General features: G+C 35.5%; 1 protein-coding gene across 1 annotated transcript in view; it reads left to right on the plus strand.

Annotated features, from left to right (window-relative positions):
- Positions 1–795: 795 nt before the first annotated feature.
- LOC138701778 (sodium-independent sulfate anion transporter-like) overlaps positions 796–13011 on the plus strand; it is a 109561-nt gene continuing 97345 nt past the window's right edge. Inside the window, exon 1 of the mRNA XM_069829033.1 lies at positions 796–907. The gene's annotated coding sequence lies outside the window, so the exon portion shown is untranslated. The remainder of the gene's footprint in view (positions 908–13011) is intronic.

Below are 13011 nucleotides of genomic sequence, written 5' to 3' on the forward strand. Positions count from 1 at the left end.
CCTGCATACATGACTTGTATGTCTTAAAAATGCAGATAATAGCTATTGATGATATGAATGAGAAGAGTTCGGCCGGAACCGTGGATCGTGTCCCGGCATAGCTCAGGTGGAAAGAGTGCTCAGCGCGCAGAGCTGCGAAGTCCCGGGTTCGATTCCCGGTGCCGGAACGAATTTTTCTCAATTTAATAGGTATTTCTCCCCAATATTTGTATCCCAAAAATTGAATAATCAGAAATTTATAAATCGGTGATAAACATAACATAACAATTAATTATGGTAAAATGCTAGAATCCATCTATTGATCTATTGACAGTTCAACTTCCGCGACGTGATTCTTGGCGAACACGCGGTGCGACTGCCTTGACACAACATCATAACGACTCCAAACCTGAAATGTTAAAACTATTTCGTAAATTATTGAGAAATTTTGGAATTATAGTGGAAACGGGAGTACCCCGAGAATGCTTAGCCAACACTGACCTTGCACTCCTTATTCTACCTTGAACCCTACGATATTTCAATTCTGGATCTGCTGCCTGGAGATACTGTGCAGTATCCTTTCAGTTACCGGTAACGTCACGCCTGTCAGAGGCGTGATCGGGAGAGAAATGTTTGTACAGGAGCAACCACTCTATAGCAAAATTAATGAGGTCAAGTTTTTGTTGGGTCTATAATTATAATGGTATTGTGATAGTGTACTGTAGTGGCTATTCTGCCGGGTTGCGCCGCCCTCCCCTCTCCAGGCAGCCGGACGGCGCGGCGGGGGAGTGACGTAGTAAACACGAGTAGCCAGCCGGCTTCTGGCAGAGTGGACTGCTGTCAGTCTCGGTGTAGTCCTCACTCCGATTAGAAGTGTGTCCTCGGGAAGCGAACCAAGATCTATTACTTGCACGTCTACATACTCTCGGTAAGGAAAATCGATATGATGCGTGTATGCGATTTTAAATTTAATTTCATGTAACATCGCTATGGTTTTAAGCTGGAAGGACGTATCGCCAAAGAGTAGCCATAAATACAAACATTCGTCCAACCATGGTCACTCAAAAATAGTTCCGATATTCATTCTTCGATAGATCATAAGAGATTTTTGGTCAAGAAAGCTACCATCGCGGCTTTCTTATTAGTACTCATTCCATTCCAATCTAATTTAGTTATTGTTACCGGTATATCATTTCCATGCTGTAATTCCATCGAGAATAGGTTTGGAAATATTATTAAACGAGAGACAAATTAATCACTGTAATGAATACAATTTTCGGCTTTGAAATGTGTGATTTTAGACAAAATTTATTTGATTGAACAAATATTATAAACAAACATCGAGGCAGAGTCTAAAATATCGGTACCAAATATGTTTTTAATTATGCTGGAATTTTTGTTGCATTTCAACCGTTTTAAATAATAGATAAGTTTGCTGTAATTACGATATCTTGAATTGATTTGATTTTTTATATACAATAATTAAATTATTATTTCTTCATGATATGCTTCGTATCCAATAGCTACTTACGTAACTAGGACAGAAAGTGATACTTTTGTGTACGAGTGAGATTTAGCCAAGTCCGGAATTTCGAAACAAGTGCGCGAAAGACGCATTCGTACTAGTTACGTACAATATTTTTGGCACAACTACATGGAAATTATATGTGAATTAATTAACTTATTAATTAATCACAGACTATTGAGATTTTTGTACGCTAGGAGTTACGTCCTTATAATACTACAGTGTCTTTATAGTACGCCTAATTATAACTATATTACGTTACTATGACATCTTTGCGGCATTCGTACGGAAAAATGAATCTAACAGTGTTTTTGCCGTATCCGTACAGTAAAGAAGAACTTTCTGACCAATGATGTGTTATGAAAAACAGCAGTTTCCATGTAGGTGTGCCAAAAGACAATATTGTTTTTACTTTTTGTACAATCGTATTTTTTCAGTCTTACTGACATTGTTTTGTCCAATATTCTTTTGAGAAGATTAGCTCCGTACGTAGATGAAATTATTGGGGATCATCAGTGCGGTTTTAGGCGTAATAGATCGACTATCGATCAGATTTTTTGTATTCGACAGATAATGGAGAAAAAATGGGAGTATAAGGGTACAGTACATCAGTTATTCATAGATTTCTAAAAGGCATATGACTCGGTTAAGAGGGAAGTATTATATGATATTCTTATTGAATTTGGTAGTCCCAAGAAACTAGTTCGATTAATTAAAATGTGTCTCAGTGAAACATACAGCAGAGTCCGTATAGGTCAGTTTCTATCTGATGCTTTTCCAATTCACTGCGGGCTAAAGCAGGGAGATGCACTATCACCTTTACTTTTTAACTTCGCTTTAGAATATGCCATTAGGAAAGTTCAGGATAACAGGCAGGGTTTGGAATTGAACGGGTTACATCAGCTGCTTGTCTATGCGGATGACGTGAATATGTTAGGAGAAAATCAACAAACGATTAGGGAAAACACGGAAATTTTACTTCAAGCAAGTAAAGCGATCGGTTTGGAAGTAAATCCCGAAAAGACAAAGTATATGATTATGTCTCGTGACCAGAATATTGTACGAAATGGAAATATAAAAATTGGAGATTCATCCTTCGAAGGGGTGGAAAAATTCAAATATCTTGGAGCAACAGTAACAAATATAAATGACACTCGGGAGGAAATTAAACGCAGAATAAATATGGGAAATGCGTGTTATTATTCAGTTGAAAAGCTTTTATCATCTAGTCTGCTGTCAAAAATCTGAAAGTTATAATTTATAAAACAGTTATATTACCGGTTGTTCTGTATGGTTGTGAAACTTGGACTCTCACTCTGAGAGAAGAACATAGGTTAAGGGTGTTTGAGAATAAGGTGCTTAGGAAAATATTTGGGGCTAAGCGGGATGAAGTTACAAGAGAATGGAGAAAGTTACACAACGCAGAACTGCACGCATTGTATTCTTCACCTGACATAATTAGGAACATTAAATCCAGACGTTTGAGATGGGCAGGGCATGTAGCACGTATGGGCGAATCCAGAAATGCATATAGAATGTTAGTTGGGAGACCGGAGGGAAAAAGACCTTTAGGGAGGCCGAGGCGTACATGGGAGGATAATATTAAAATGGATTTGAGGGAGGTGGGATATGATGATAGAGACTGGATTAATCTTGCACAGGATAGGGACCGATGGCGGGCTTATGTGAGGGCGGCAATGAACCTTCGGGTTCCTTAAAAGCCATTTGTAAGTAAGTAAGTACTGACATTGTTGCTATCGTCATATGTAGATTATTCAAAACATTGTCTGGTTTCTACAACCTAACATGATCGCTAAGTAATGGAAATTACACACACACTATCCCATAGCAAGAACACGCAAAGTTCTCTCAAAGTATTAATTGTTCAAGAAAGAAATTAACTTTTTATATTTTATATTGTAAAATGCAATATTGCAATTTTTATTTGCAATATAACATACGACAAAAAATATGATCCTTCAAAAATCATATACGATACGTGATTATTAAGCGCTTATAACAGTTGTAACAGAATATCAGAAATTTAAGTACAGTAAAACTCGACTGCGTATAGTTTCTTCTAATTTTTCATCATTCCATATATTTACTTCTAATCTTCCATTGCAATATACTGTTGTATTTTTATTGTTGTATGACAACGCACTCCAGCGTACGGCTTAATGGGAATTTCTTACGAAGCATCTGTTAACGACGCTGCCTTATACAGGGTGATTCACGAGGAAAGGTCAATAATTTAGGATACGACACCTTAGGCCATTTTGAGTGAAAAAGTTCATATGAACATAGGTCCGTTTTCGATCGATAGTGGAGCTAGATGCATTTTTTTGGTAAAACGTCTCGCCCCAATGTGAATCAGACGTTACCATATGCTGCTGACGTGAGACGAGGAGTGAGACAAGGTCAAGGTCGCTGTGAAAATCTCGAAATCGAAGTTTTGTTACATTAGAATAGGTACTTTATATACATCATGCATTGAAAAAATAAATAGAAGCGAACAATGGCATTCTGTAGTCTAAGACGATCATGAATATAGCTGTATTTGTAAGGAAATTACTTATTGTTGTACAAAACACTAATCTATTGATTGATTGATTGATTGATTGATTGATTGATTGATTGATTGATTGATTGATTGATTGATTGAACTGCAACACTTAGTTTATGAATAAGAAGGAACTAGTTGGAAGGTAACATCTGGGCTTTCTTGAAATTGCTGTCTTATCCTTCCCTTCGTCAGGCTGAGCAAAATCACCAACAATGTCAATCAATGTTACTGGTATCCGATATTGAAAAACAGACCTTCCGGCAACGAATCCTTCATGGTAAAGTGTAGCACATTTACGGTGTACAATTTAGAGTAAAGCTAACTATAGTAACGACGAAGAATGGAAAAGTTATCTTTGATCCTTGCTTCATCAGAAACCGTGTGAGAAATGTCAATAATCATAGACACAATAGAATTTGTTCACGATATATAAGATATAACGCGTTACGTGTTTTCCCTAATCAATGGTCCTTTTAACTGTAATTTTATATATACGGTTAATCAGAAGTACGTTACATTTTGAAATAAATATAACAGTTTTAAAAATTAACGTATACACAAAATGTAACACATTTGTATGTATAGAACAACGGGATTTGTTCATTTATCACACTCATTTGTTTTCGTTAACATGGTAACATGTTTTGTTTATAATGTGTAAAAAATAAAGTTACTTCTTATTGAATTTTTAAATGTATGTAGGCCTATGTATGTATGTATGTATGTATGTATGTATGTATGTATGTATGTATGTATGTATGGGCTATTCCATATGAAATCGATCAGTAAAAAACCTCGCATTTTTTATACTCTAATTTTTTCCCTACTTATACAAGGTGCTGAGGGGAGTGCATTTTCAAAAATATACTATCGAAAGTCAAACGGTTTTCGTATTATTGAGCGACAAATTTAGCATATTTTATAAAAACAAGCCTCTTTCAGCGCTCAGAACTCTGGAACCATTTACTGCAGAACATTGAACGAGAGCTTATTTTGAAGCTGACATTTGGTAGGTTATGTTAAGAAGTAATCCTTATTTTTATTGTACACAGAGAGACAGATAATCTGATTTTACTTGCTTTTAGGCTTTTTGGCCATTTGTAAAAATATAAAAAAATATTGAGAAAAAACCTTGCATTATTAAGAGGGATTCGGCATTGTTTGCTTAGTGGCCCGGCAATAAGTTTCGAGAGTATTAAATAGATTATTTTCACACGCCTAGACTTGAACGGTGCAGTACCGCATGCACTGGCCGAGAGCTGAAGATAAGCGAGCGTTGGGCGTCATTTTACTCCTGTGTTTATGAAAACCTGTGATAAAGCTACCACAGCCATGACTGCTAGACGACACATCACGTGTTTATGTCTACTGGCCTTGCTTCCCTCGGCTATCCCCCGCCTCTCAATCAGCTGGTTAGTTCACGCGCGTACTATTTATTTTCTTTATTTGATTTTTTCAATACTTTCTTATCAACGTCCCACCAGTAAAAAATATGTGTTTATTTGTACTTTCAATGCGGAATCTAACCATATATTTTAAAAATATTTTTTCGTGGCCAAAGGCGTCTTAATGAAGAAAAATCTAAATTTCTCCATTTCCATAAAAAAATAAGAAAAACTGTTTACATGTCTCAGTATCAAAATAAACCATGATTTTGATCATTGGGTGAAAGGGTTTCGGAGCCACAACAGTTTAAAGTTGCTAATTTTATGAAAATACGATAAATTTAAATATTATTAATTTAAACACTATGAAGTTCTGATGCCTCAAACTTTGCACAAAGCATTATATCACAGTTGTCTACAGACATAAAAAGTTTCATTGTATTTAAAAATTGCAAGGTCAATTTTCTCTATATTTCGGTCGGTTTGAGATGGAATAGCCCGTATGTATGTATGTATGTATGTATGTATGTATGTATGTATGTATGTATGTATGTATGTATGTATGTATTCACATTGCAAATGGGTAAATACCCGGTGCAGTGGTAACTAATTACACTCAATAATGACAATTAATAATAATGCAAATAATAAAAAATATAATTAATAATAATACTAATAATAATAAATACTAATAATAATTAATAGGAGCATCCCAAATTAAATGAAGTACGATCACTTAAAATAACATTTAAAGTAAATCTAATTTGTATCTTAACCCTAAGTTCGAACTAAAACTCACGAGTATGATATGTTCATACATGCACAAGTACCTTTCAGCACTACACTCATTTTGCTGTCAACTCACTCACTGCACTGGAACTGCGACACTTTTCACTGATACTATCCTGATTTCACTAAAACTTCAAAAACATTTCGCTGTTCAAATACTTTGCACTACCACTGTAAACTATAAAACTTCACTGACAGAAACACACTTCACTTACACAACACACTTCACACTTCACTAGCACAGCACACTTCTTCACTGATACAACACTTCAAATAACAAAACATCAACTATACCCTTTAACTAGTGTGTATAATATACTACCGTCTATTAGTAAAGCCCTTATGCCTATTTTTAAATACATTTTTGGTTATTGGTGAAGCCTTTAGTAAGTCTGCAGGTAAAGCATTCCAGTCCCTGATAGTACGATTGAGAAAAGAAAACTTTCCAGTGTCCGACCTCTGTCTCCTTTCCCTCAATTTATGTGAGTGGTCTTTCCTTGAAAAGTAATTTGGCGGCTGAAACCTATTTTTTATTTCTCTCCATGCAGGCTCACCTCATTTTTCGGCGGCTAATCCACCTTACAGCTCCTGTAGGAGTTTTCGGAATTGACAATGTTTTAATGACTATGATTTTATTTGGTTTGTAGTGTCAACAAGCAACTCTATAACATTTTTCATATCTGTTGTTTTGATCCTTAGTGCCCCTTGGTGAATTAGCCTATACTGGATGAAAGTTATATCATTACCAGTGTTTAATTTGAAATTATAGGAAATGAAGTCATAAGTTTTAACAGAATTATAATAATACATTCAACTCTGGATATAGTGAACTCGGTTATAGTGAACTTTCGGCTATAGTGAAGCTAAATCGTTGGTCCCGATCCGCATACATTAAAAAGTACAATATTTACGTTTATAGTGAACCTTGTATCTTGACAAATTCTTATTTTAAGTCAGACCTTCTTGTATAAAGTTGAAAGAATGTGTTGAGAACAACATTATAAGTTTCTTAGAAATGAGCTGTACTGTAATCCAAGCAACGCGTGACGACCTTGCCTCATTCCACAGTCAAAGGGTTGACATTTTGTTCTCAGACACACTACTCTACTGTTATTTCTAATCCTCCACCGTCAAAGGGTTATCTTTTGTTCTCAGAAACATTTCCATTATGACGGATAGCATCAAAACAACGGAAAATGAAATTGCCTTCTTTTATTAAAAGGGGACGGACATTATGTTCAGAGCATAAATGAAGATAAGATTTCGATGGCTTTCAAATCCATCAACCCCCTTCCAGTTTCCATTAAGTGACCCGGGAAATTCCAAGGCTGAGTACGCAGCCACACCATAACAGCGTTTGTCATTTCTACCTGACCAGTCTGTTTCTAGTGTTCCAACAGTGAATGTACTGTATAAAAATGTCGAAGCGTAAAGTGTTTTCTTTGGAAGATAAGGCGAATATTATAAGTGATATTGAACGTGGTCTTGCGCAAGCGGACGAGGGTCGCATAGTTGAAGTAAATCAACTGTGAGTAACAGTACACAGTATACAGTGTAATCCATTCCACAAAAATGAACTATTTTATTTTCTTGTTCACAATTTCACTCGTTTCTGTCATTTAAGGTTAGGGGAGAGACACTTCGGATATAGTGAACAAAATATGCAAGTCCGCAGAGGTTCACTATATCCGAAGTTGACTGTAATTGATACATATTTTACAAGGATAGATATTCTGGCTGAAATTCACGTCTCCTTGGATTTTTCAAGCGTCTTGATAAAGACATGATGCTATGAAGCCAGGCCACCAGCGATACTACAGTGCGGTCCAAATCTCCTGATGTTTGGGGTGTGTTTACTTATACGGCAATTACCAGTAGCAACACTGCGTACGGATATTCGTTGACGCCGCTTGTAAAAATAATACGCACGCTCGCACAAGTTCTTCGTGACAGGATGTCTACATGTGATTAGGTTGAATTACATTATTTTTCTGAATATATGGAAACAAGAATCTCATTTCTACGCCAAGTAGTTCGCATTTTATGCGTCTTAATCGTGTCCAGCTGATTCATGGTTTTCACGGTCTTCCAGGAGTGATGTTTACACAACTGCATGCCGATAATAAAGCCTTACGAAGCACCGTGACTAATAACTGCAAACAGTAGGCTATACATTCAGCGACATAAACATAAATAAAAGTAATTATGAAGCGAAAGCAAAAAATGCCAGCTCGATTTCTGCTTACGTTGTGTGTAGATATTCGAAGTGCTTTGTGTCTGTCAGTGAAATCAATAATTCGTCTGTAATAAAAAATTTTATCAGCTGATTACTTTATTTGTTTATTAGTAGTATGAAATTCAATTAGGCCTATGCCATTCAACAAGGCCAGTACTAGTGAAATTAATAGATCCAGTGGATGTAGTAGCAAAATTCGGAAAATTATATTTAATGTCTACAGTTTCTTCAGAAAATATTCGTACGTAGAAAACCGTAAAAATCTTTACTTTTCTAAGTGTCAAGTACTAACTGCCGAGGCGTGTTCAATAAATGTATCAACCGTGTCACGTCTATGCAGAGAAGTGCAAAAAGCGGAAACACAGGTTGCTAAGAAATTGTTTCTCTCGCCTAGAAAACATATTAATATACCTAAAAGAGTGACGAATTTAAATGACTTCGAAAACACACCATTGGCTTTTCCTCTGGACTTGCAAAGATCAAGTTAAAGGTGTGATTTCTTAATACATTATTTATTATTCTATTGCATTGTTTTGTTATTGAGAACGGATCCTGTTCTCAACACCAGCCGCCCATCCCTCCCGCCGAACGAGTTCCGCGGAGCACGCATCACCCGTTTTGTATGTTTGGCAACGTCGCACTTGCACCTTATTGGTTCTCGCGAAACGTCAGGAGATTTGGACTCCACTGTAGTTACGTTGTGTACATTGAAACTGCAAGTCCGTTGTGGGTGGGAGTATAGCCTCTGCTAATCCGCTTCACTTGCTTCGTTTTCCAGGGGCTGGCTCGCGAGACACAAAATGCCGACGTATGGTGTATACCTTAATAAACTTGATAAACTTAATCAGTACTTTACGTCACCACCCACCTCACAACCTGATAAACAACAACAACTTAACACCATGAATACTCTCTCAGCCATTTCTCTTCCTGCTGGCGAAAAGTTTTCTTCTCTAATATTACAGACACTGAAGTTAGGCAGGCTCTTAAAACCACTAGATCTACAGCGCAAGGCTCTGACAACATAAGCATTGTTTTTATTAATAAATTAATTGATATCGTGCTTCCTGTGATAACACATATTTTTAATTCTTCCATCATTACTTCTACCTACCCAAATCTTTGGAAAACGGCTTTAGTGCGTCCAATACCTAAAGTAAACACATCTGCATCTCCTAAAGACTATAGGCCAATCTGCATTCTCCCCGTTCTATCAAAGGCTCTTGAACGTGTTCTCCATAAGCAATTAAGCAAATATCTGATTGAATTTAATATTATCGACCCCTTCCAATCTGGATTCAGAAGCAGGCATAGCACTTCCACTGCTTTATTGAATTTAACTGAAGATATACGAGAGGCTATGGATAAACGACTAGCAACAATATTAATTTTATTGGATTATAGCAAAGCATTTGACTCTGTTGACATGGATCTACTATTAACTAAACTTCGAGTGTTAAATTTTTCTGACAGCGTTATCACCTGGATGCACTCCTACCTCACTGGCCGCCAGCAGCGTGTTGTCTTTAATAATCGGTTCTCCTTGTGGCAGACAGTAGAGTCAGGATTTCCCCAGGGTTCGGCATTGGGTCCATTGTTTTTCTGTCTCTATATTAACGATATCGCCAAGTAATTTAAATATTGCAGATATCATATTTATGCAGATGACGTTCAGTTATACATTTCTGCCAGTCCTGATAGACTAAGTGACTGTATTAATAGACTCAATAAAGATTCTTTCGATAAATTATTGTGGCTCAGGTTAAATGAGAGGAGAAAGTTACATTCCCTTTCTCTCTTATACCGAATTTTGTACACCTCTACTCCCTCCTACTTATCTGTCCGGTTCCACAGTCTTTCTCGGTATCATAACTTAAATACTCGGTCACAATATGATAACACGCTAGAAATACCACTCCACACATCATCTCTTTATTCTTCATCTTTCACTGTTGCTACTTCTCATCACTGGAATTCTCTGCCGCCTGAAGTCAAGGGGTGCCGAAGTTTAATTTCCTTTAAATGTAAATTAGAAAAATATCTTATGATGAGTTGCCAGACCTAACGCAAATATTTAATGGAATGTGTTCCACTGTATTTATTTTTATTCTTTTTTGTTTCTTATTTTTATTATCTAAATCGTGTTTATTTATCACTTAACGCCAATATGTCTCCCACTGTGTTGGTTTTTTTATTATTAATCTATTTTTGTGTACATTTTATTCAATTGTCGGTTTCTGGTTTAATTATGTAAATCCTACTTAATTGTAATCTAATACTAATATGTATACTAATGTGTTTATTTTTATTTTTACTGTGTACAATTTTTAATTGAATTATCGGCTTCTGTTTTTATGTGATTCGTATTTGATTCTGAAAACATTAATATGTATTCCACTATGTTTATTTTATTTTATGAGGTAAATTTTTATGTAACTACCTCTTTTGATCTCATTATGTACCTAAATTGTATCAGTATGTAATTACTTAATTCCGATCCAGTTTTATGTTCAACTATGTAAGCAAGTTTTAATCCTGGTTGAGTGTAAGAGAAGGCCTTACGGCCTTAACTCTGCCAGGTTAAATAAAGCCATTATTATTATTATTATTATTATTATTATTATTATTATTATTATTATTAATTGAAGGATTCAGAGCCATAGTGGGCCAAGCCCCATTTATTAAAAACGGAGAAAGCAAGAGTTATAGTTAAGTGAATGCCATAGTTTAATGAAGATTGACATAGCATTTAGTTTTAATGTGTATACTTTATATTAATATTGAATTATGGTAATAACTTCATTTTAACCCTTGTTTTCTACAGTTTTAGTAAATGGCGCTTGGCCCACTATGGTTCTGAACCCTTCAATTCTTAAAAAGGTTATGTCAACGTCAAAATGTAACTTACTTTTGAATAACCTTGTATATCCGTTGTTCATAAACGCGTAGGAAGAAACAAAACGTGACTTTGATCGGCTACAAAGACCTCAATATGCAAAACAACCTTCAAAACAAGCGAGGTCTTTCACCACCTGAACGATAAAGAATTAGATAGAACATAGAATATTTATAAATAGTGTTCACTTGTCAGTAAAACGTAGACATAAATTCATACAGTTTGAAAAAGATATTCTCCCAACGACACGCAAATAAAACGACTGATGTAAAGGCGCCCAACTTGGCTTCAGTATGTGATAATGAATTTACTTTCCTGCTTAATTTCGCTCTGTTAAATTTTTGTGATTTTGAATTTACTTTCCTGCTTAGTTTCGCTCTGTTGAATTTTTGTGATTTTGAATTTACTTTCTTGCTTAGTTTTGCTCTGTTGAATTTTTAAAGGAAAATAGCATAAACTTCTCAGAGCAACTTATGTTCAGTTTCCTTATACTTGTATTTATGTGTATGTTACGCCGATTGTATGGAAGTGTCTATTTCGTAAAACAGGCAATAAATTGAGCGATTCTCACTAATGTATTGAATACTAAGAATAAGATAACATATGAGGTAAATATAAGTATAAACGAGAATATATGGAAATGTGAAGTAGTAATAAGTTATACTATTATATTAAAAAACACTCAGTATGGACAAATATTAACGAGTAATACTATATTAATGATTTTTACAAATGATATCAATATGACATGCTGAATTGCATATGTAAGTTAACCATGTTTGAAATATTTGAATTTCTTGGTTCTATAGTCCTTTTTGTAGGAAGATCTTATCCTTGGCTACTATCAATAGAAGATAACCTCACCAAATTTCTCATAGTTTCTGGGAGATATTTTTTGTCAGTTTTTAACAAAATAAAAGTTTATTTTTTGTTCAGGCTTTTCGTATGCCTTACATAATACGATTTTTGGTAGTTACGTAGATAGAAAGCGAGTTTTCATAAGGGAAATTATCAGTGACGGATTAAGTTTGGTTAGTTCAGGCTTTCGTTATGCGTCCCATATACGCATTTTACCTTTGATTGAGCCCTGATTCGTACGTACATCTATTATTAGACAGTACACCTCGACGATATATCAGAGAAAGTATACATCTTTAATCTGATTAGTGTAATAAGTTATGTTACTAGTCAGAGATGTATGCAGTGGAGGAGGAGGAAAGGAGCTACCATCCTACCCCATTATCTCCTGGCTTAGTTGTCTCATGAGTGATGCCTTATTGGTGTCAAACCCAACCTTAAGGCGAATGTCAGATAATCTATGGCGAATCCTCGTCCTCACCTCGCCAAATACCATTCCGCTATCATCAATTCCATCGACGCTAAATAACCCAGTACTTGATACAATGTCGTTAAATAACCAAATAAAAAACAAACAAATAAGAGTATAAGACGAGTCCATAATATCATACGAGGGAAAATATCATCAAAATCATTCCATTTCATACGAAGGGGCTTAAGTTTCTTAATAACTAACATATAAATAAACCACAATTCATGCACTAATATTGACGGGCCAGTCCAAAAGAGAAATAGCTCAAAAAAGCAAAGTTTTGTGATAACTGCATTTTAAAGTTT

This window comes from Periplaneta americana, chromosome 6 (genome assembly GCF_040183065.1).
Source record: "Periplaneta americana isolate PAMFEO1 chromosome 6, P.americana_PAMFEO1_priV1, whole genome shotgun sequence".
NCBI lineage: Eukaryota > Metazoa > Arthropoda > Insecta > Blattodea > Blattidae > Periplaneta > Periplaneta americana.